Below are 24,589 nucleotides of genomic sequence, written 5' to 3'. Positions count from 1 at the left end.
ATCCCTGCTAGAACCTTGATCTTGGACTTCCCAGTTTCCAGACCTGTGAGAAAATAAACTTCTGTTAAGCCACCAGCCGACAGTGTTTTATTATCACAGCCTGAGCAGACTAAGATCCTCTCCTCACTGGAATTAAAACAAGCTGACAGTCACCTTTCAGAGATACAGAGGGACTTTCCATAGGAGGACAGTAGAATAAGAACAAACTATCTCTAAGTCTATCCCAGGACTTCTCAACCTTGGCTGCATATTAGAATGACCTGGGAACTTTTTATTTTTATTTTCCAAGATTAAATAATTATTTAAAAAAGAATACCACTCATGGGAGGGAAATCAACGTTATCTCCCATAATTCTCTGCATCTGGAACTATAGAAATATCACTGTCCCTGCCCCACAGCTTCAAATTAACATTCTCAAGTCACGACAATAACTCTTTCCAAAGGGGACCTTCTGGAAAGACAAGCTATTTCATCAGCTCATATTTCCCTCTTTTTGTAGCATGTACTAGCTATCTATCCAAGAAATATACACTGGGGAGTAACGAGGGGATCCAAGAAAGCCCCCAGTTGTTGACAGCCACAAGATTAGAGACAAGCACAAAGGAGTAGCTCAACATACTGGTAAAAAGTCCTATGACAGCTTGGGAATAACTTCATTTCATTCATGGTAGAAACCCCACTGTCTAGTGCATAGGTAACAGAGCAGTGAGTTATAAAGCCACAAGGAAATGATGTCACCTAGGAGTTGAGGAATAAAACCCACAAAAAATCCTAGGATGCCCTCTTCACAATAGAAGGTTACTATGGGGTCACAAAGTCCACAGTACTTGGATTCTCTGCCAATGAATTGTACCATAGATCTCAGAGTTGGTCATGTGGAAGGGATTTATGATAAGGGTAGCAGCAGAACGAACCGTCATCTCTCCTGAGTTGTATCATTCATAACTTGGTCAAAGGAAGGTGTGACTTCTTTCTGTTCATTTCCAGGGCCTAAATCCTGTAAAACTTTACCATAGACCACAGTTCCAAGGACTCCTGAACACAGTCTTAGAATCTGTGAACAACTCATGCTTCCCATCAATGCTCCCAATGTGCTGAACATGATAAAACAGACAGGAAACTGACATACTTGCTGCCCCCAAATATTTCATTCTATTGTTGGAAGAAGAGGCTTATATCCCACGTGGATGAGCACCTTCGAGTGCATGAGAGACTGGGACAGGATAGTGAGGCAGGAACCCAGGAGCACTTGACAGACCATATTTGCCATGATGGCACCTGGAGATGGACAGACATATGGAACCACCAAGCAACTGAGTTACTCCCAGGTCTGACCTGGGAACTTTTTAAATATACTGATAAGAAAGAAAGAAAGAAAGAAAGAAAGAAAGAAAGACAAAGAAAAGAAAGAAGGAAGGAAAGAAAGAAGAAATACAAAGGAAAGAAAGAAAGAAAGAAAGAAAGACAAAGAAAAGAAATACAAAGAAAAGAAAGGAAGGAAGGAAGGAAGGAAGGAAGGAGGGAAGGAAGAAAGAAAGGAAGGAAGGTACTGATGCCCCAATTCTCCCTCCTAGACCAATTAAATCAGGCTTTCTGGGTGTGTGCATTCTAAAATAGTGTTCCAGGTTACTTTAATGCGCAGCCACGGCAAGATTGAGAATCAATACCTTAAGAGATCTGAGACCCTTTCCAGCTCAGAGTTAGTATAAATTTATTGAGACTTACATCTGGTGACCTAAGAAAGGAGTATGTGTCATGAACCCCACTTTGCCAGTACGAAAGAGAGAAAAGAAAAGAATTGTGAAGTTAGTTCCCCAAGTCATTAAACAAGCAGATAATGAAGTTGTAATATCTTATCTTTCCATGTATGACTTTTGGAATTCCTAAACAATATTTAACAGTGTAGTAGACATTTGTCATTTTTGCTAGCCAGCATCCTTCCCCTTGTATTGGAAGTAGCTTGTCTTTGGGGCGACTACTCCTTCCAATTCTATGGAGTCTTAATAGGACAGTCGATTACAAGGTGCCCCATCACGAATTAATCCACCAGACTCTTTCTTCAGGGAGAATGACAGAGGGACTCTAGGTAGGTGGAGCTGTACTATTCCTATGTCACAACTAAGGAAAGAGAATGTATTCCTCAGTGAGACCCTATAGCTCCCTCCTTCCCTTTCTTCCCAACACATGGCTCTCAGCATTTCCTTTAATTCTGTGAGCTATTGAGTATGCTTCCACTAACTTCCTTTTTCCACCTAGATGATTCAGAGCTTCTTCCAGTAGCTTGCAGGACTGGTTCAAAACAGGTATCTGGAAGTAAGCACTGCAAGCAACAGAAATCTCAGCCGTGGAAATAGCAGATGTAGGTAGGTACAAGGCAGTGGAAATCCTCCAATTCGGTTGAAAAAGTTGAAGCCAGTTCTTTTCTTGAAATTTCCAATTTTCACATGCATCAGTAAATTTCTTGTTTTGCTCAATCTAGTTCTGATTAAACAAGCCATGTATGCAAAATGCAAGGAGTCACAAGAGCAAGGTGTTCCCCTCTTTGTGGTTATTTGGGACATCAGTAGGTTGGGGCTGCCATTGGGTGGGCCTTATAGCACTTTTTTTTTTAACCCATTAGAGTAGTCTTAATGCACATCAACACCTGGCTGAAACCAAGCCTTTTGCTGTTATAGGCCTCCAAACAATAAATGGGAATTGGACATTTAGGCCCAGAGTGTAGTACCCAACCAAACTCCCCATCTAAGATTGTTGTAATAGAAAGAGCCTATAGAAAGCAAAAAGGCAGAGACAGCAAGTGGACATAATAATAATGATGATGACCACCATTTGTTAAGCCCTTACTGTGAGCCACTGATATATGATGTCATTTAATCCTAGAAGAGCGATACTATTATGTTTTGTTTTGTTTTATTTTGTTTCTAAGGTTGAACTGCAGATGCACAGAATTGAATTGATTCAGTCAGTCATTCTTTCCCGTTACTGGCATGATATAATCATCTGTCTAGACATGACCCCTATTTTTTCTTATCTTCTTTATCCCTCATTCCTGAGTGTATCGAATATATGTTGTTCCAATCTATTCTCCATAGACTTACAGATCCACAAAAATATGTAGTGTAGTGTCTGCTTTTAAAATATATATAAATGGATCATACTGCATGTCTAACTCTGCAATTTGCTTTTTTTATTCAGCATTATGTTTCTGAGACCCATCCATGTTGATATATATAGAGAGAGCTAGTTCATCTGTTTAAACTGCTCCATGGTATACTATCATATGGATATACTATAGCTTATCTATATATTTCCCCCTGATAGAATCTATGTATAGATAGATATCTATGTATTTCTCCCTGTTGTTAATTCTTTCCTATTACAAAAAACGCTTCAATGAGTAATCTTGTATATGTCCCTCAATGCATTGGGCAAGAGTCTCTCTAAGATTTACCTAGAAGGAGAATGGTGGGGCTTTAGGCTTCATGCATTTTCAGTTTTAGTAAATCCTGCCAAATTACAGAGTAGTTTTGCTAATTTACACTCCCATCAACAGTATAGGAGAGTTCTTGGGATAGATACTATTATTATCTCCATTTTGCAGATGAGGAAACACACAAAATGTCCAAAGTTAAACACTATCTATCTGAACCACATCTATCTAACTCCAGGTCTACACAACACAATGTCACTACACAACATGCACTAATTAACACCTGGAAATACATTCAGCTGCAAGTGACAGAATCCCCTACCTGTGGCTTAAGTAGCATGGGTATTTATCATCTCACTTAACAAAAACAGTAGAAGGAGGTAGTTCCAGAGCAGCTAAGCAGCCCAGCTATGTCATCGGCAACATGGACACTTTTCGTTTTTAATTTCGCTATCCTCTACTGTTGAGTTATCACCCCCATTTCATTTTCTCTCAGCCTTAGGATGCCTGACATTGCTCTGACACCATGTCTAAGTTCATAACAGTAAAGGGGGGTTGGGGATACGCAGTGGCACCATGCATGAAGTTCTTCTTGTTCTTTTTTTATAATAAAGGAAAGAAAAATGCCTTCCATGAATTCCCCACTCACTACATCCTTTGCCATTTTTTCTCATTGGTCAGAGCCCACAACTGGTACAATCTTCGGGCAGAGTGGCATGAGATTATGTCTGGTTTAAATCAACCACAACTCAGCCACAGGGACTACAGAGAGGATTTATCTTTTTAATACCAAGCCATCTCCATGTCTCAAATCTGTTCTGTCAGCAAAGAAGAAAGACATTGGCTGTTGGATAGCAACTTGGTTTTCTTTCATCTTTGACATTTTCTTCTCAATTTTTTTTACTGGCTTCTCCTCCTCACTCAGTTGTTAAATACTTGCTTCACCTTGGGACTCTTCTCTTCCCAAAATAGTTAAGAGAGGACTAACAGATGGCCAGCAGGTCAAAATTGAGTTTGTGACCCCTGCTGTATACCCTCTCCCTATGCTGACAGCATCCATTTTCATGGTTTCATATGCCATCTACATATTGATAACTCCTAAATTTGTATCCCCAGTTTCTTCTTCTTTCTTGAGCTTCATATTCATATGTAACATAGCCTCTTTAGAGATTCCTCAGACATATCAAACTCAACATGTCCAAAACTGAGCTTTTCGCCTGCCACCCAGACTTGCTCTTTCTTTTCTGGTACAGTCCATCTCCAAGAATACAATTCCCTTCCACTAGAGTCACCCAAGTCAGAGACCTGTTTCACTTCCCACACAATAGCTCTCAAGTTTGTTTGCTTTTCTTCACCTGTACTGCAAACACCTTAATCTAAAACTGCTAGTAGAGAGGCGCCTGGGTGGCTCAGTTTGTTGAGCATCTGGCTCTTGGTACAGGCTCAAGTCATGATCTTACTGGCATGAGAAGAGCCCCACATCCAGCTCTGCACTGACAGCACGGAGCCTGCTTGGTATTCTCCCTCTCTCTCTCTCTCTCTCTCTCTCTCTCTGCCCCTCCTCCACTCTTGAGAGCTCTATACCTCTCTCAAAATAAATAAATAAACTTTAAAATAATAAAACTGCTAGTAGAAACTTTGTGGTATATCTCCAGACCAGCACCTGTGCACCTGGGTTATAAATGCAAATCTTAGTCCCCACCCCAGATCACTCCTGGATCAGAATCTGCATTGTAACAGGATTCCCAGGCAATTAATTAAAATTTGAGAACTTTTCATGTTGACTTTTGCTATAGCTTATTAACTGGTTTCCCTGGATCAGTGTCTTGCCCCTAAAACTCTTTCTTGACACTACAAACCTCATAAGTCACTTCCCTTATTAAATCCTGTAACTACCCCCCCCCCCCCAAGATCCCCCTCCTCACTGTTGCCTTGGAGACAGAAGGCAAAAGCCTACAGAATAGACACCTTATAGAAGTTCCCCTCCTGACCAATCTCCAGCTGCATTCTGGCTTGCCCTCTGGGCTCTAGCCACATTAGTCTTCCAATTTCTGTGCCCTGCCATCTTTTTCCCAAGTCAGGGACTTTTTGCCTGCGATACCCAGCATGATCACAACTTTCTCTGGCACATAGCTAACTCCCACTCACTTCCTCAAAGAAGTCCCCCTCTCTTACAGGCCTTGTGAGGTCAGCCACTCTCATGTTAACCTCTCTTTTTGCACACTGTGCTCCTTCAGATATTTATCACAGTTGTAGTTAAAAAAAAATGGTGTGCATGTTTTATTGTTTAATGTCAGGCTTTCCGCATTGAGTGGAAGCTCTAAGACAACTGCATCAGCTCTAGTGTTGTTACATCCTTCTGGCACCTAGAACAGTGCTTGACACATGTTCCGTACTCAATGAGTAGTTGTTGACTCAATGAATATGAATGAATAACAGTCCCCAGGGAGTTGTCCTGGCCCGCGGTGGCCCTGCTTTCTTAGTTCAACTGGAATTAAGAATCTGCAAAAGACTGAGGAGGGCCAAGGAAGCATAATTTGACCACCAGCAAGCTAACTGGGGATGAAAACGTCCAATTCTGACAGATGTACCCCGTGCACGTGCTGAAAGAAAAACAGAAGCAGCCGCCTGAGAGTGATGGTAAACATTTTGTTCCCCAGCCAGTGCCCTCCTCAATACACTCCCAAACTGACCTTTAGAAGGACTTTTGTATAGTGGGAGGTCTCTTTTAACCTCCAATGAATAAGAGTGTGAAGTGGTGTTTGCTTTTTTCCCTTTGTTCTCTGGCTGAGAAAAGTCTGGAGGCGGTAGAGTGAGGCTTAGCAATACAATTGCCTTCCCTTTCAAATGCTAAAGAGGGTTTTTGCTACTGGTTTAGTATAATCTGAGAGTTGTAGAGGTCTGGAAGGGATCCACTCCCCTTCCTTTTGGCATCTCATTTCCTGCAGGCTAGGGGCAACTTGGCAATTAATAGAAAAACCAAGGCTGCAAAAATATAGTCAACATTGTCCTCCAAGTGTCTCTGCATGGTGAACAGCAGAGAGCTAGATGCTTCTCTCAGGAGAAGTACAGGATGTATAAATTCCCACAGTTCTGGGATGGGCCAGAGATTGTGCGGTTTGTAGCTTTCTCTTCAACTGGGAGGGAGCTGGAATCAGAGGGCGACTCGTTCAAGATAGCTGTTAGCACAGCCTTTTGACTCCCCTCCCTACAGCATGGATCTGTGTTTTGAGGGACCATAATGTTTAAACAGTTTGGAGGGCTCTTTTAAAGAAAGAGAACATAAAACTATGAATAAAAACAGATTCAGGGCTTTGGAAAGAACTGAGGGTCTTCATTGGCTTAATGATACATCCATCTCTGACCCCGTGAGTGTACAGGAAAAGCTGAGGCTTTGAAAGTCTTGGGCAAGTTATTCACTCCCTAGAGCCTTAATTGGGTAACCAAAAAAACAAGACCCTCTAGTCCTCCTTCTTAGAAATGGTTTAAGGAGAAGATGCATGAAACAAAAGTACCTGTTATTTGATAGGACGTGCTCAATAAAAATGTCATTTTGGAGACCTCCTCTTTAGGGACTTATAGATCCATTCGAGTCACCTTCTTTCCTTAGGTTTACTGGAGTTTTTGCAGGTGTTGCTATAATCCATCTGGAATAGATACGATTACTTGGAGACTTAATCAAAGTTCCCATACTGGTAGCTGAAATCAACACATTTTTTTGGACATTCCAAGGATCCCTAATAAATTTAATTTGTATTACTTTTTAAAAAGCTAGTCCACGGCTATTTGGTTTGGTTTTCGGTTTAATTTGATGTGTTGTTTAACGTGTGTGTGTGTGTGTGTGTGTGTGCACATGCCCAGGCTGAGAATCATATTGTTTACTATCCCTAACACTGATCATACTTTACCAGTTCTTTCTACGTGTATAATCCTAAAGGCATCTGAGTCTATAATAAATCAGGATCAGCAGTAAACCTGTGGAGGAAGGGAACAGGAAGAAGGAAAATAAAAAGGCGATGAGGTGAAATCATAGCTAGCAAGTAGGTCAACAGTATTGGGGTTAGTGGGGGAGCCTCTGGCCTTGTACTTCCTTCTTCAACTCCCAGCTCTGCCACTTACCAGTTTTCACCTATAGCTACATTCATTTGAACCTTTTAAATCTCACTTTGCTCATCTATAAAACTGGGATATTTATAGGAGTTTCCTAAGAGGTTTGCTATGAGGATTAAAATGAGAAAATCCTCTCAATGTGCTAAGAACGGTAACTGGAACAGGGCAAACCCTCCATAAATGTTAGTTATTATTAAGAGCAATTCCTGCGTAGCCTGCAGTGAGCATTACGTATGTCATGTCTTGTTCACAATACTGGGGGATTAAATGCCCCTCCCCAAATGGGGAACTATCGGAATTTAGACAAGAGTCCAGTTTTAATGAGTCTCTGTTTAGTGTTCTTCACCAAATCAAAGATCCATGGATTTGTAAGATGAATGCCTATTTCTAAGTAGTAAGATGTGGGGAAAAGTGTTTCTCAGAAATGAAATATAGTAGCGCTTTTTCCTCTGTGTTACATCTTTGCATCTCTTCTACCAATTTCCCTTCACTAGAACTGTTAAAAGATAAACACAGGCATATGTAAAAATTTTAAGAGTTTATTTGGGCAAAAATAAACTCAAATCAAGCAGCATCCAAACTAGCAGACCGAATAGGGCTCCACGGAGCTGTACAAAATGGTAGAATTTTAATGATCTCATGGTTCATGAGTTCGAGCCTTGCATTGGGCTCTGAGCTGATAGTGCAGACCTGCTTGGGATTCTCTCTCTCTCTCTCTCTCAAAATAAAAATAAACTTAAAAAATGATAGACTTTGATAGGCAGAAGGGAGCAGCTCTTTTTTTACTAGGCAAAAAAGTGGGTTGGTTATTGCAAGGTTACTTTCCTTTAAGGGATGGGGCTCTATCAGGCAGAATATCCTAACTGGTGCTCATCAGGTGATTCCTGATTGAATGATTTAAGAATCCATTTCTGGGAGAGCAGAAACTATGGTTAAGTCTCAGATTGGTGTTGTGGAGTTTAGCATAAGTGACTCTTCCTTGGGCCCACTGTGTTGTTTTGTCTTATTTTGTTTTGTTTTGTTTTGCCAGCATATTGTTCAGTAGTGAATGTGCCCATTGCCAGAAATATTTATGTATAAAGTTAGGTTATATATAGAAACATCAGTGTGGAGTCCTGTAGAATTTTCATCATACCCTCCATTGTCATCACTTCAAGATGTAATCCAGATACTTGGTAGATTAAGTTTGGAAGGCCACTCTTTTCCTATCTAAAGAAAGCTAGTAGGCAACTACATGGTGATGTTCAAAATTATATCCTAATTCAGGTTTTGATCTGATGTACACTGTAGAACACTTTAGCTGAGGCTGAGAAGACTCAGATGTGGAAATCCCACTGTGGGGAACAGTGTGATGTAGTAAAGAAACATGTTTTTTGGTATGGAGGACTCAAGTCACAACTTCTTCAGCACAAGTAGCCTTGAGACTTTGCGTGAATAATATTGCCTATAAAATGGCACCAATAATCCTACCCTGCCCATTTCTACCATCAGAGTAAGGGTCAGAATGTAACAAATGTGAAATGTGATACGTGTGGGTGTCCTGTAGAAATGTAACCTTTTTAAATGTAATTTTTAATTGCTATAGGTTGTTATTTTTAGAGGAAATGAGATGGTGGAAGTTGGGCAAGTCATATGTAGAAAAAAATATATATATAATTATGTATGTATTCTGAAAAGTTTATAAGGGTATAGGCCAACTTGCTTACATGATGAGGCTTTCATATTTACTTCTTTATTTATGGATTGTTTGGATTCATTTTACAACAAGCATGTATTTTTATAATATTTTTATTTCAATAAATTCCTCTAAAAACAACAAAGAAGCCCTGTGCTAAAAAGAAGTTCTTTCAAAAGCTGTAATTTGGTCAAATTGAATCCATTTTAACACATTTTATTCCAGTCCCCCACCCCAGTATGTTATTAGATGATGTGAAAACAGCTCCTACTAACACACTTCTCTTTAAATTCTACGGCCTGGGGCGCCTGGGTGGCTTGGTCGGTTAAGCGTCAGACTTCGGCTCAGGTCACGATCTCGCGGTCTGTGAGTTCGAGCCCCGCGTTGGGCTCTGTGCTGACAGCTCAGAGCCTGGAGCCTGTTTCAGATTCTGTGTCTCCCTCTCACTGACCCTCCCCTGTTCATGCTCTGTCTCTCTCTGTCTCAAAAATAAATAAACGTTAAAAAAAAAAATTAAAAAAAAAATTCTACAGCCTGATATTTGGTTGTTGGTTTTGGTTAGATACCCTCACATAAGAATAGAATACCTCTTTTGGAAGAAAAATGATGAATTTTCACAATTTCTAATCAAAAGGGACCCAACTGAGCAGAGGATTGGCAGTTTCCTCAAATCACAAGTATGATGTCTCAGAAATTGTTAGTTTCCATAACACGTTAAAGACAAAAAAGTTACTTTTTTAGAAAACTAAAATGTGTAATTTTACCTCGGTGGCCAGTCTTTGTCTGGCTCTTTTGCTACTCAGAATTCCTCCTCTCATCTTAGAAACTAGTAACATGTTTTATGTGTGTGTGTGTGTGTGTGTGTGTGTGTGTGTGTGTGTGTGTGTGTTTTAATGCAGCTTAATTTGTAATAGCCAAAAACTGGAAACAATTAACATGTCCATCAATAGGTGAATGGATTAACATAAATGTATGGTCACACAAATGGAATACAACTCCACCATAAAAATGGGTGAACTATTTACAAACACTATGGCATGCATAAATCTTAAAATAATATGCTGAGTGAGAGAAGTCGGATGAAAACAAGAGTACATACGTACCATATGATTCCATTTATATAAAATTCTAGAAATGCAAGCTAATCTACAATAACTAAAGCAGATTCAGTGGTCACCTGGAACCAAGTGGAGGGTGAAGAGGGATGAGAGGGAGGGAACCACAAAGGGCATGAATAAATTTTTGAGGGTGACAGCCACATTTCTTCTTTTTCTTTTTTTCCCTCATAACTATGCTCTTTATAGATAAGCTTACAATTGGTGGCAAATTTTTATAGAGTGGCAAGCTTTCACTATATATTGTCTATATTTAAAGCTTGTTTATCTTTCTGAAGAGAGAAGTTCTAAGACTAATAGGTACTGGAGCTAACAAATTTAAGAAATTAGATAAACTGCTAGTTTATTAAATTTGTTTAACCTGATAGTTATAGCTTGTTAAGTTAAAGTTATATATTTTGTTTGAGAGTGATTGGTAGTGATAAAAGTTATCGAAAACAATGACTCGTGATATTTGGGCTTTAAAATGATACCATACTCCAAAAAATATCAACTTTCATCTTCTAGGAATTGGTCAAATGTAAATACATGTTTTTCATTATATGTTTGTCTCTCTGGTTTATTTCTCACAATAGTTTTTGAAAACAATCACCATAACAGGGTTTATTTCACAGAGGGACTTATGCAGTGAAACATAGCCAACAAGCACTACTCATACACATAAGACAACTCAGTTACCAATGCCTGTTCACATACCTTTTCTCTGTCATCCCATCTGAATGCCACACTCTCCAGCCTCAAGAAAACTGTCATTTTCATAACCAATTCCCAGATTACCAGGTCTGTCAAACTTCAGCACTCCTACCCCATCCATCACTCCCCATCCCCACCATATATACACACACTTCATTATAAATTCTTACATGCATCAAGCAACCTTAAGGAATTTAAAATCCATCATTCTAATATCAAATAGCTCTTTAAAAACTATGGTAAGCATAGAGCAACACAGAGGGCTTGTTGTAATGCAGATTTTCATGCCTACTCAGACCTTTTAATTTTATAGTTCTGGGTAAGGAATCAGCATTTTTATCTTGAATCTTTGACATTTTAATTATTACAGGTCATGGTGTGGACCTCCTTGGGTTTATCTTGTTTGGAGCTCTCTGTGCTTCCTGAACCTGGATGTCTACTTCCGTCCCCAGATTATGGAAGTTTTCAAGTATTATTTCTTCAAATAATTTTTCTGTCCCCTTACCCTCTTCTCCTTTTGGGATCCCCTACAATGCAAGTGTTTGTTCACTGCTGTTGTCTAAGACATCCCTTAACCTATCCTTACTTTTTTTTTTTTTTTAATTCTTTTTCTTTTTGCTGTTCAGCCTGGGTGCTCTCCATTACCCTATCTTCCAGATTGCTGGTCTGTTCTTCTGCATCCTCTAATCTGCTATTGATTACCTCTAATGTATTTTTTTCATTTCAGTTATTGTATCCTTCAACTCTAATTGGTTCTTTCTTGTATTTTCTCTTTGTTGAAGTTCTCACTGACTTCACCCACTTTTCTCTCTAGTCTGAAGAGCACCTTCGTGACCATTACTTTGAACTCTTTATCAGGTAGATTGCTTATCACTGTTTCATTTAGTTCTTTTTCTGAGCTTTTGTCTTGTTCTTTTATTTGGAGCATATTCCTCTGTCTCCTCATCTTGCTTGACTTTCTGTGTTTGTTTCTATGAATGGGACAGCTACTGGTCCTAAACTTGAAGAAATGATTCTGTGTATGGTTGTACCCTATGTAAACTATGTGTGCCTGGTGACTTTGTCTGGCTGCCTGGAGCTGTGGCTGGCATGGGCAGGGGGTCCTGGGACACTCTGTGCTGGGGCTGCCCTGGTGGGATGGCTGGTGCTGAAGTGGGCACAGGCCAGGGATGTCTGTATTGAGGGCACCCTGGGATGACAGCTGACGCTGAAGTGGATGCAAGCTCAGGTATTTCAGGGTGCTCCATGCAGGGGAGACCTGGCAGGGCAGCTGAAGCTGAGACATGTGTAAGCCAGATGCTCCATGCAGGGGCACCTTAGTGGAAAGAGTCTGGAGCTAAGGTGGGCTGTGGACCAGGGATCCTGAAGCACTCTGTGCAGGGGGTGCTGTGGCAAGACAGAGTTGAGGCAGGTGCGGGCCATGGGGTCCTGAGATGCTCTGTTCTGCGGGTGCTCTAGCCAGTCATCTGGAGCTGAAGTGGTGTCGGCCTGAAGTGTTCGGGGTATTTTGCATGCATGTCATCTTGGTGAGATGGCTAGAGCTATAGTGAGAGCTGACCAGGGGTGTCCCAGTAAGCTGGGGCTGCCTTGGTGGGACAGCTGGGACTGATGTGAGCTAGGGACCTGGGTCCCACTGAGATGGTAGACTGGCTATGATATCCAGAATCCTGTTCCCATCTCAAAGTGGAAGGGGAATGTAAACCATGCCACCTGCAAGCCTGTCTGACCCAGAGAGAGTTCCAACAGCTCCCTTACCATTTGGCAGGGCTCTAATGTTAGTTCTTCTGTGTTCTAGTTGTTCTTTTAGACTACACCTTTTTTTTTCCTGTGCGTAGGGCATTTGCGGTTGGTGTGGGCTAGGGGCCTGGGGCCCTGCTGAGGTGGCAGGCCAGCTACGGTGCCTGGTACTCTGCTCCTGTCTGCACAATCAAGGTAGAGGGCAAATGTAAACTCTGGCACTCATCAGTTCCTCTGACCTGGAAAGAGTTCCAGCAACTCTCCTGCTGTTTGGCAGGTTTCTAGAGATGGCTCCTCTATATTCTAGTTGCCCTTTTAAACCATGGCTTTTTTTTCTGTGCCCCAGTGCAGATGAATCTGTTGATGGTCCCTGTACGTCCCTTCTTTACTATAGTTCACCATGTGGGCAGACGGGGTTTCCCTTTGTTACCCTGCTTCCATCTCTCTTGCCATTCTCTATTTGCTCTGTTTTTGTTTTTGTTTTTGTTTGTTTGGTTTTCTTTGTCTATTTTTTTCTTCAGGAGGAATTGCTTTATAAATAGGTGTAGACTTGGTGTGTCCACCGAGGAAGTGAGGGTCTTCCTATGTTGACATTTTGGACTGGAACTCTGATAACATGTTTATAGTCTAACCTCAGGCCAACCTTTTCCCTAACAGAATCTTCTATCCCTTTATTCCCCACACATCTGGTATCATCTCTTTGCGTGTAAATTCCAAATATTTTTCTCTAGCTTCAACCACTCTTTTCATTTCTGAAAGGCTTTTTAATTATCAACTCAATTTGGGTTCATTGCTGATCTCTCAACTCAAACATACTCAAAGCCAAATTAATCTTTTTCTTTTGTTCTTTCCCTTCCCCTCCTTTCCCTTCTCTTCCCTTCCCTTCCCTTCCCTCCCCTCCCCTCCCCTCCCCTCTTCTTTCTTTCTTTCTTTCTTTCTTTCTTCTTCCCTTTTGTCAAGGGAGACATGATAATTCTCTCCAGCTAACTGGGCCTGGCCAAGACTATCATTTTATCTTGAACTTCTCCCTTCTCTGTGTCCATCTTCCCCACAATCCTTTGCTTAGACTTTTATTACCTACTTTGCTTCTTCCCACATCTACTTCCACCTCCCTGGTTCAGGCTCTTGCTTTCAAAGAAAACAACATGAGTGAAGAGAACAAGCAATGAGAAGCCCTCATAATGGGGCTAGCACAGGACTCAGAAATTGAAAGATATTTTCCTTGAGTAGAGAACTTTATTCCAAAGTAATGGAACATCATCAATAAAGGCAACCCAGGCATACAAATGCCTGGCATCATTAAATAAAGGCAGGGAAGCTTGTGGGGCTTTTTCAGGTTGGGTATGTATAGACATACTCAATGATTAGACTGGACAAGTATGTTCATTCTGGAAGACTTTGAATTTCATTCAGTAGTCAGTGGAAAAATACAGACTCATGTGGCATGAAAACCTGTTATAAAATTGTGTGATAGTTAAGAGAACATACCATGCAAGCATTAACTATGGCACTAGGAATTGATATACAACATATTTTGCTCCTAGAATTGATTGTTTTAGTGGCTAGTTGCTTGTGGGAGTGGAAAGGATGGGAGAGGAAGGTGCCAGAGATGACTCTGAGTTTGGTAGCCTGGGTGTTTATAAAAGCATGATTAACCTGAGGAAAAACACAAATTGAGTTTCGTGTTTGTGAATGACAGTGGAGTTCAGTCTTAGGCATGCAGAGTGTGATGTGTCAGTGGGATATACAGGTGGAGGTTTCCAGGACATACTATTACCTCTGTGAGGATGATCTAGAAAATCTATTCCTAGCTCACCATTGGATATATGGTTTTTATTTATATATTCCATCAACACAAAGACAACCTGTCTGGCCCTAAACCCATCATGACTGCCTTACCTCAAACATCTTGACCTTCCCACTGCCCCGGTTGGTTAATGACATTTTTATTTCCAAACCCCTTGTCTACTATCTATGGGTTGTTTTCAATTCCTCTCTTTCCTTTGATGCTCATATTTACTTAGGCATCAAATCTTATTGATTTTTCTTTTACAGTGTCTCTCACGTCTGCATATCTTCTGCCTCTTTTAACTTTACTGCCTAATCCTGGTCATTTTTTATAGCTTAATAACCACCTTCTAACAAGACTCTTCCTCCAGTCGGTCTGCTAAGAACCCATTCCGTCTACCACAATAAAATCACTCTTGCTAAAACATAAGTTGATCTTGTCACTCCCTTTCTCACAAACTTTCATTGACTTTCTGTCACCAATAAGAGGAAGTTAAAATTCCTTAATATTATAAAATTCATAATATACCTACTCTAGCATTCTCTCCAGCCAAACTGATCTATTCTGCATCTGACAACCTACTTTTCTCTCTCCCAGCCTTGCTTCATTGCCTGAAATGTTATTGGAAGTTTGTGAAGGGTGAAAGATGTTTATAGAAATATTTTGAGATGGAAGAAGAAAAGATCTTAGTATCCTGGCAAAGTCTCAAATGGGACGCTACTGAATATACCTAGCTCACCTGCCATGCTAGTGGGCTCCAATCACAGACCTAACATCTAGAGAAGGGAAGAAAAAGAAGAGGAAATGAGGGAAAGAAGGGGAGATAAAAGAAAGAGATGCATAGGAGTTAGCTAGGAATGACACAAATATCAGAGCTAAATAACAGTCTTTATAAACCTAAGAGTGATTATTCTCTTGTCTTTAAGCTTCTCAAGGGCAGAAACCAGATCTTGACTCTCTCTGTCTCCCAGCACCCAGCACAATGGCTGGCATATAGATACTGCTCAGTAAGCATTTCTGAGATGAATTGTCAGCAATTGACTGGTCTTCAACTAAAAGATCTCAGTTCCCTCACTATTCCCTCGGGTTGTATTTTGTAATTGTAAAAATTTCCTTTACTTTTTGTATGCCTTTTCCAATAAGTCCAGAACAATATTGAGGGAAAAAAAACACAGGACTCAAAAGAGTGTTTCAAATATGGTATATAATGGGGAAATTGATTTACTCCAACAAAGTCTTATTTTTTCAGTACATTTCCAGAATCAGACTTGACTTTTCTGTCTCACTTCCAGCTTATGAGCAACTTTAACCATTAACTCTTTCCAGCAACAATTATTCATTGTTAGTCACTGCCCTTGCTATGCTGGTATAATGTTTTCCCTCTTAATAAATGTATTACTCTGTGCTAGTTGCTAATGAAGTTCATTCTTTTTGCCTCCACCTCTTCTCCATCTTGCCAGACCATTTGGAATTCTAATCCTGTCCTGGATGCTAGCCCTCCTAACTGACGATGGGTGTCATCTGCTAACAGCATGTATCATCTGTCAGCTTTAGGAGCTTATTTTCTGTTCTATCCATGTAAATCATTGATGAAATATTAAAGAATCAGTCCCAGAATGAATGCTGTGGGACATGATTTCTAATATCTCTGATTTTGACATCAATGCCATTGATAATGAACTTGTTGTAAGACTGCCTACCATACAGTCAACATTTCTCCAGTGTATTCATTGAATGCATTCTTGGAGAAGACAATCAAAAGTCTTTCTGGGGCCAAATAGCTATGGAAAAGTTTAGGGAGAAACTTAACATGCTGACTGCCTGCTTTTCTGCTAGGCATTTTATGTGTGTTAATTTAATCAATCCTTCCACAACTCTCTAAGGCAGTATAGTATAGTGGTTAACACCATGGTTCCTAAGGTTAGACTACCTGAGGTTGAATTTTTCCTCCATCACTTAGAGCTGTCTGATCTTGGCAAGATATAGAAATTCTCTGTGCTTTAGTTTTATCATCTGAAAAATAAGGAAAATAGAATTCACCTCAGGGGACTTTATTGAGGATTCCATTGCATGTAAAGCACTTAACCAGTGTCTGGCACGTAGTGAATCTTAAACGAATCTTAGTTATTATTATTATCCCACATTAAAGTTGAGGAAGTTAAGGCTGGTATGTAATGGAACCAAAATTTGAGACCCAGCAGTGTCTGATTCCAATTCATAAGCTCTTTCTACTCTCCTGTATAGACTTTTAAAATTATATCCCAAATATTTTCAAAAGAGACTTCAGATGAAAATGGTCATGGCAGTCAGAAATATATTTGATTATACCCAAACTTTATGATTTAAGCCAATATATTTGGGGGGGGGGGGAGGGCGTTTATATTTGACTAAAATCTTTTTTAAAGACAAGTTACTTTATGAGAAAAACAATCAACGTAAACTTAAAATAAAAATCATAGAATCTTAGGTTTGAAAAACTGTAGGGATCATCTAGTTGAAGCTACTAGTGAATAAGAGATTTTGGAGGTTTTTTTTCTTTTTACTCCCCCCCCCCCCCACTTACATAAGTGGTAAGTGCTCAACATACAAGACTTGGATAACCCTGAGAAGCTCTGAAGAGGAAAATCACCCATAATTCAAACATTAATGGCAATCATTATTAATGTTTTCATGTATGGACTTTTTAGTGTTATTCTTCCACACACAAATATTTTTTTGACAAAATGGCATCACAATGTATATGCTATTATAGCCTGTTTTTTTTTTTCACTTAGTAACAGATTATGAGCATTTCCCATGTCATCATTTTATTGATGTTTAACATCTGTAAAATCTGTAAAAAATAAATAAATCATATGAGAGTACCATAATAATCTAATCCCCTACTGTTGGACATTTAGGTTGATTCTATTTTCTTTCCCACTATTATAAATAAAACTGTCATGAAGAGCCTTGTATTATGTTGTTGCATAATTCTCTCATTATGTACAAATCCTTTTTATCCTTAGCAGATGGTTAGCCAGCCTCTGTTTGATCACTTCCAGTAACAGGGAGCTCACTTCTTTGCCAGACAGCTCATTCCATTTATGGACAACTCTAATTGTTAGAAAGTTCTTTATTTTTAACCAAAATCTGTTCCCTTTAACTTACACTCATTGATTCTAGTTTTGTGGTTTGGAATTACCCAAAGCAATCTTTCCTTTTTGTACTTGGCAGCCCATCAAATACTTGAAAGAGGCCGTAGTGAAACTCCCCAAGTATTCTCTTCCTGAAGATAATTATCCATGCTCATGAATCTTATGATAAAAAAGGATGAGGAATTGGTAGCAGTAGGGGGTTCCTCATGAAAGATATACATTTGGTAACATAATATTTCCCTTTCTGCTTTGGCCTACTGGAAGCTCAGAGCCTCATTGGTTGCCCCATCTTTCTAACAGTATAACACTATACCTGCATATCTTTGCGTTATCTTTGCCCTTGGGTCCAATAGCCTATATTTTCTTGGCTATTACTTTCCCTTAAAAAAATTTACTGAAGATGACTCTATAAGTTCTGTACCTCCATGGTGCAAGGTATATTGTAATGAAAAAAGTTTCTCTATTTCTTTTGGCAATTCTTTGTAGGAAACTAGTTGATATTTTTGTCCCCTCTCATCATTTAGGATACACGCATGTCTTCTACTCCCCAAAGCTACCAGAACAATGGGATAGTTTCAATTCCCTGACCCTTCTCTCTGTTGGAGAAGCTTAATGTAATGTGAGAATAGAAAGCCATCTCAATCCTCCTGAATCATTAGTTCCTATAAAGTTGTCAATATCTCTTCTGTCATCCAGCAGCACCATTTTCTGTTCTTCAAAGAAATTAGCATACCTTTCCAGCCCCCAGATCCATGATGAACATGCGTGTGCCACTGTAGGATGGGTAACCCTCCCCACAACGCCTCTGAGAGGATGGTAGTGTTATCCTCATTTACCCTAAGAGAACAGGGGCCCGACAGGCTAGGTTTGAACCCACGCCCCTCTGACTCTGAATCTGAGAGCCCATCCCGGTCCCTAAAGGGCGCGGGCTTCAGATGAGCTCTGGACTGACTCAGGCCACAAGGATTCCACTGCCATTGGGCGAGAGGCAGGCGACTCTGCATGTTCCTCCTTTCATTCAGGAATCCAGCTCTGATTATCCTCTTCCCACTGAGAGAAGTGTGGTGGCTGCCAGTTGCATATGGCTTGACGAAGATAGGAGAGGACATAAAGGCGGCCCCCCTCCTCTCTGTGCTCCTGGATGAGAATCAAGCAGATTGTTTCCTATTTGGAGGAAGTCGATGTGAGAAACCTAAGGCAGCAGGCAAACCCCAAATGGGTGAGAATAAAAAATACTCCCCCGACCCCCTTGTGAGGTTCTGCCTGGAGGAGCCAGGTGTGAAGGCACCAGGGCTGTCTGTGGGCCAGAGAGCTAGAATATTTCTGCCCCAGGAGCTTCCTTCCTGCATATCCCCTCCTGACGAGAGGCCACGATTGCCTTCGGCCTCCCTGGAAGACCTCTTCTGCTGGCAGGCTGGCCTGTGTAACAGCTCTGAGTTGAAACCCTCTTAAAAATAGCTCTGTTCCCTTCTGGGTTGAGCAACTCACACTTGAAAAGCTCTTTATTCTTTATAATGAATAGAGAGCAGGGACTTTTCATTGAAAAAGAAGAGCGATAATGCAAAATAAAGGCAGACTGAGGGTAGTTGTTCTTTTGAAGCAGCGGACAGGGAGGGCTTCGGCACTCACAGCTTTTACAGGTAGCAACCCTTTCCTCGGATTATTCCTGGAATAGAGGCATGGAGAGGCTTTTGAGCGGCTCTTGCTGTCAAAAGCATGTGTGTGGCGGGCAGGATTTCAGGTGATAGCGCGGGCTAGAGACGGGGGCAGAGCAGCCTCAAGTTGAAATTTTGATCTCATTAATTGACTGAAGAAGCAAAAAGCCCCCCCCCCTCGGCCCCCAAAAGAAAGCATAACTCTTTGCCCTCCAGACCTCTGAGGCTCACGCCTGTACCCTGGAAGGACCAAGAAAGGCTGGAAATTAAAGCGGGAGGCCAGAAAGCTGGTGCCTACCTTGGCAGGAAGAATCACAGTTAGGCGTGCTGTGGAGAGTCTTGTCTGTTAGGGAGGCCGGACTCTACCATTTGCGTCTCTTCCAGAAAGAAAGAGGAGTTCAGATGGGGAAATGAGATAAAACTCTTGGCCTGCAACGTCAAATCTTCTTTTAAAGTAGCGTGTCTCCTTTACATCAAGTTCAGTGCAACTCTTAGGATCCCAGTGAACCAGCAAACAGCTCTATCCCAGCTGTTACTTGGGTATCCTGCTCTATACCAGATATAAGCCTCTGAGAGGTATGTGTTGCATGGGAGCGAGGGGTTAGACATCTGAATTAGGCAGGGCAATTAAAGCTAGTTATTGTGTAAGAAAAAAAAACAACTCCAGATCACAGTCTCTTAGGATAAGAGGTTTGTCCCTTACTCGCATGAAGTCCAACATGGATATTCCTGGTCAGGTAGCCATGCTGGGCAGCTCTTGTCAAGTGGTAACTCAGGGAATCTTTCCATCATGGGATCTTCCAATCATCCTCTGGGCTTTGCAATCCTTTGCTTCCTGCCACTCAGACCAGAAAGTGATTTAAGGTGGTAATGGGGAGATCATGGAGACATCCTTAAGGGGCAGGCCTAAATGTGGTGTACATTACTTCAGCCAGACTCAGGCACTTGGCTCTAATTAAATGGAAGGGGACTAGCAGATAAGAAGAATTGACTTGTGTATCCAGGAAGGATGGGTGAAGTAGATATTGATGGAATTTAGCATTCTTCTCCAAAATATCTAATCTTCAGGCCACATGATTTCTTGTTATTTTCTCTGTTCACCCCACGTGGTCCATACAAGCCAGGTGCTCTCTGTGGCTGCAGAATACAGTGAGGCTAGAAGCCATGTCCTCTTGTGGTCTTGCCACTTCTCTTGGTAAAAGGCATCATGGGCCCATCAAATCCTAACCCTTTCCTGCCTGGGCAAAATCTCTTTCTCTCTCTTCTCTGATCTTCTCTAGAACTCTTAGCATAAACTTTTCAACAAGCTCAGCTTTTCCCAGAAGATAAGAAACAAAGTTATTCTGATATAGCTTCAGGTTCAGCCAACCGGTAGGCCAACCACCTTCTTGAAATGAAGGGAGAAGGAAAATACAGAGAACACATTACAAATCAACATTTCAAGAAACCATCATGCCACCAAAGTGCTTGAGTTCACTGGCATTCGTGAGACATTTGACTCAAGACATGTTTAAGCTTTTAAATTCAGGACTGCCATCTTTTCTTTAGACCTTTTTGATTTCCATCATAGCAATAAGAAATCACGTTTTCCCCCAGCATCTTTTTCATAAAGACAGAGCGGTTGTAATCACCATGATGAGATAAAGAGTACACACAGAACACATGGTTGAGATGGGGACATTGGGCAGGTGACTAGGCTGTCACCAGCTAAGCGAACTGATGCCACCTACCACTTATGAGAGTGGGCCAGACTAGATGCTCAGCAAAGTAACAAATGATTACCGACCATGGATCTCTGAATCTCTCAGGCAGTTGACAGCTTGGAGTGACAATTGCTATGGTTTGTTTTAATTTTCTCAAGAGACAAGATTTGGTAGGAATTCATCTGTTTGGTTTTTTTGAATTCACGTCTCTGGACCTTGGGAATTACATTCCAAGGGACTGAAGGAAATGCAAGTCCCATTTGACAGCCACAGAAATCTTAGAGGAATTGTGGTTCATGGGAGTGGCTTTAAAAGACAAGATAAAGAGTAGTCTGATTATCAGAACGGAGAAAAAGAGAGAATCATGGAAAATACCAATGTATAACTTGAAGGCTAATTCTTTTTAATACTCATCTAGGTTTTGCTAAACAGCAGATAACTCGTAAGTTTTTATAAGAACACAATAATTGCTATGGACTGAGTGTTTGTCTACTCTCCCAGATTCATATGTTGAAACCCTAATCCCCAATGTGATAGGATTAAGATACAGGGCCTTTGGGTGGTAATTAGGTCCTGAGGATACAGCCATCATGATGGAATTAGTGCCCTTAGAAGAGACACCAGAGAGCTTTCTGTCTCTTCCCTCCCTCTCTTTCTCCACCCCCTCCTCTGCCAACCCCAACTGTTTGAGGACATGAGATGGCCAACCAAAAAGTGAACTCTCACCAGAACCCTGACCACGCTGGCACCATGACCTTGGACTTTCCAGCCTCCAGAAGTGTAAGAAAATAAATTTCTGTTGTTCAAGCCTACCGGTCTAGGGTAATTTGTTATAGCAGCCTGAACGAAGATAACAATCATTTCAAACTATGATGTGTTTGCTCGGAATAAGTCGTACCTAATTCATTACTTTTCACTTTTTAGTTGGACTATCATGTTGTCCGATTAGGGGAATATCATAGATCTGTCTTTAATCCTGATTATGTTGAAAGTCTTGAATAGTAATATATTTTGATACATTTAAAGCTGTTGAACAATCAATTGTAGGCTGAACAATGAGAAAAAGCCTGAGCTTTGTTTGGGGTACCTGGCTGTAGGTAGAGCATGCAACTGTTGATCTCAGGGTTGTGAGTTTGAGCCCCACATTGGGTGTAGAGATAATTTAAAAAGTAAAAAAAAAATAATCTTTGGAAACAGGCAGTTAATAACAAATTGTTCTTATGTGCCTAGATTCTGAAGCAATGGATAAATAAATGTAGGTGTCAACCTAATAAAGAAAAAAAACCAAACAAAAACCCAGCCCTTGTTTTTGGTTAAACTGATGGAAGAACCTGACTGGGTATATGCCCACAATCTCTCCCCTAACAGTTCCTGATATTTCAACGCTATCCAGTCATGGCATAGCTGGGCCACAACAGGTCACCCCTGAGGAGACAGCTCAGTGTTTGGTGGAGAAGAGTTTCCTAGAGCAGAGGCAACTCCGAAGAACTCAGAGAGGATGCACTCGGGCTATTTTCAGTGTTTCTCCAAAAGTCACTAATCACCAAACATGGGCAGAAGTAGAGGGAGTAGACTAGAAGTGGCAGAAGTTATAAACCTGACATTTCTAGAAAGGCAGGAATTCTTATTTTACCAGCCAAGTCAGGAATGCATGGAGAGGACTAGAGTGACTACTCCTGGCAAACAATGAGAGAACCTAGAGTGAGTCTTTACTGCCACTGTTTCAGTCAATATTTTGCTATTTGATTCATATGAAAATACAGAAGGAATGTATATCTTTGTTGAAGCTGATGCCAAAATAGGGAGAATAGCTGACATGACAAATGATAACATTGCTATTAAACATTATCTTGGGGGCATCTGGGTGGCTCCATCAGTTGACTCTCCAACTCTCGATTTCGGCTCAGGTCCTGAATCCTGGGTGGTGAGATCAAGCCCCACATCAGGCTCCGTGCTGAGCATGGAGCTGCTTGGGATTCTCTTTCTTTCCCTCTCTCTCTCTATCTCTTTTTCCCTCTGCCCCACACTCTCTCTCTCTCTCTCTCTCTCTCTCTCTCTCTCTCTCAATAAATAAATAAATAAAATAAATAAATCCTTAAAAAAAATAATCTCAACTGAGCTGGAATCCACCAGGCTGGAATCTCCTAGATATAACTGGCTAGCAATAAATATCAAGGCCTTTATTTAGGTAAAAATGTTAAAAAGAAAATTCCATACACAATGCAACTGCTCAGACACAGGGTAGAGACAGACAGCTTTGACATTAGTTTATGTAAAAAATGTTCTAGGGGTTTTAGTTTATCTGAACTTACTATGACAACTATTATGTGTCTGCTGAAAATGTTAATGCAGTCTCCATCTGCATTTGCTCAATAAATGATTGCTTACAGTGTATTCCGTAGAAGACACTGTGATGAGTTCTGGGAGCTGCCAGTAGCACAGTGTCTGGAGCAATCTGTCCAGTGAAGGGCACATACTTTAAGAGCAGCATTAATAAGTTAAAATAGAGCACTGGTGGGTGAAGATTTAGTCCTACATCTTTAGGTTTTCATGAGGCAACTTTTACTAACCCGTGGGAACAACATTTGAGTATTTTATTGGTAAGAATTATTTTACCTGGACATGACAGAAACGCTGATAGACCTAGCTTAAATAACAATAAGGAAATTTAGTTTCTTTTATAATTAAAACAACAACAACAGGCGTGCTTTGGTGGCTCAGCCAGTTAAGTGTCTGACCTTGGCTCAGGTCATGATCTCGCGGTTCGCGAGTTCGAGCCCCACGTCGGTCTCTGTGCTGACAGCTCAGCACCTGGAGCCCTCTTCAGATTCTATGTCTCCCTCTCTCTCTGCCCCTCCCCAGCTCATACTCTGTCTGTCTCTCTCTCAAAAAAAAAATTAAAAAACAACAACAAAAACAAATGAACAAAGATAGAGCAAACCTGTTGTAAGTAGAGCTGGAAATATATTTCTCTGCTCTTCTTTGCCTCTTCTCAGCCTCTAGGGGAAGGCTTTTTTCTTCAGACTGACTCTTCTGCAGTTAGAAGATGGCTACTCTCAGTCCTTGAACAAAATGCTTCCTCATTAGAAAAATCTCTTTTCCAACTGTTCAAGCAAACGTCTTACTCAGTCTAATTAGGCTAGTTTGTATCATGTGCCCATCCCTGGTCCAATTGCAGGATCTAGAATAATGCTGTGCATTCTATAGCATTCTATAATAATGCTGTGCTGAAAGCTGAATTCTAGAACCAATCACTTGAGAGGTACTACGATTGGCTTGAGTTGAGAATAGGGTCACCTTCCAACATTTGGGCAACGTGGAAGAGGGGTCTTCTATAAGTAACATTGGGGGTGTGTTTGAAAGAGACAAAATAGTGGGAGTGGGTGGCAAGTTGGCCACCAGAGGAGAAGGGCTGTCTTCTTAGATGGGTGAGTTTGAAGGAAGAGAAACTAGGTGTTTTTCCTTTCTCTTTCAGGAAAACCTGTCTACTAGTGGTGAAGCCTTTATATGGTAATACAGTGACTCTTACCCTCAAAACCTTGCA

The 24,589-nt window shown here is 40.9% G+C and overlaps 1 long non-coding RNA gene and 1 pseudogene across 3 annotated transcripts; both read right to left on the bottom strand.

Moving 5' to 3' along the window:
* Positions 1-401: 401 nt before the first annotated feature.
* LOC122226148 lies at positions 402-1,271 on the bottom strand (annotated as a pseudogene).
* Positions 1,272-5,709: 4,438 nt separating this feature from the next.
* Positions 5,710-24,217, bottom strand: LOC122226149. Of its 3 annotated transcripts, none has more exons than XR_006205491.1 (4): positions 23,987-24,217; positions 16,481-16,563; positions 6,947-7,078; positions 5,710-6,034 (listed from the first exon to the last, which is right to left on the bottom strand). It is a non-coding gene; the product is annotated as an uncharacterized LOC122226149 (long non-coding RNA). The 3 variants fall into 3 exon arrangements; XR_006205493.1 differs by lacking the exon at positions 23,987-24,217 and adding an exon at positions 19,641-20,725; XR_006205492.1 differs by lacking the exons at positions 5,710-6,034; positions 6,947-7,078 and adding an exon at positions 13,988-14,213.
* Positions 24,218-24,589: the final 372 nt, after the last annotated feature.

Source organism: Panthera leo, chromosome C1, assembly GCF_018350215.1.
Source record: "Panthera leo isolate Ple1 chromosome C1, P.leo_Ple1_pat1.1, whole genome shotgun sequence".
NCBI lineage: Eukaryota > Metazoa > Chordata > Mammalia > Carnivora > Felidae > Panthera > Panthera leo.
This window is presented reverse-complemented; position numbering and strand designations above follow the sequence as displayed.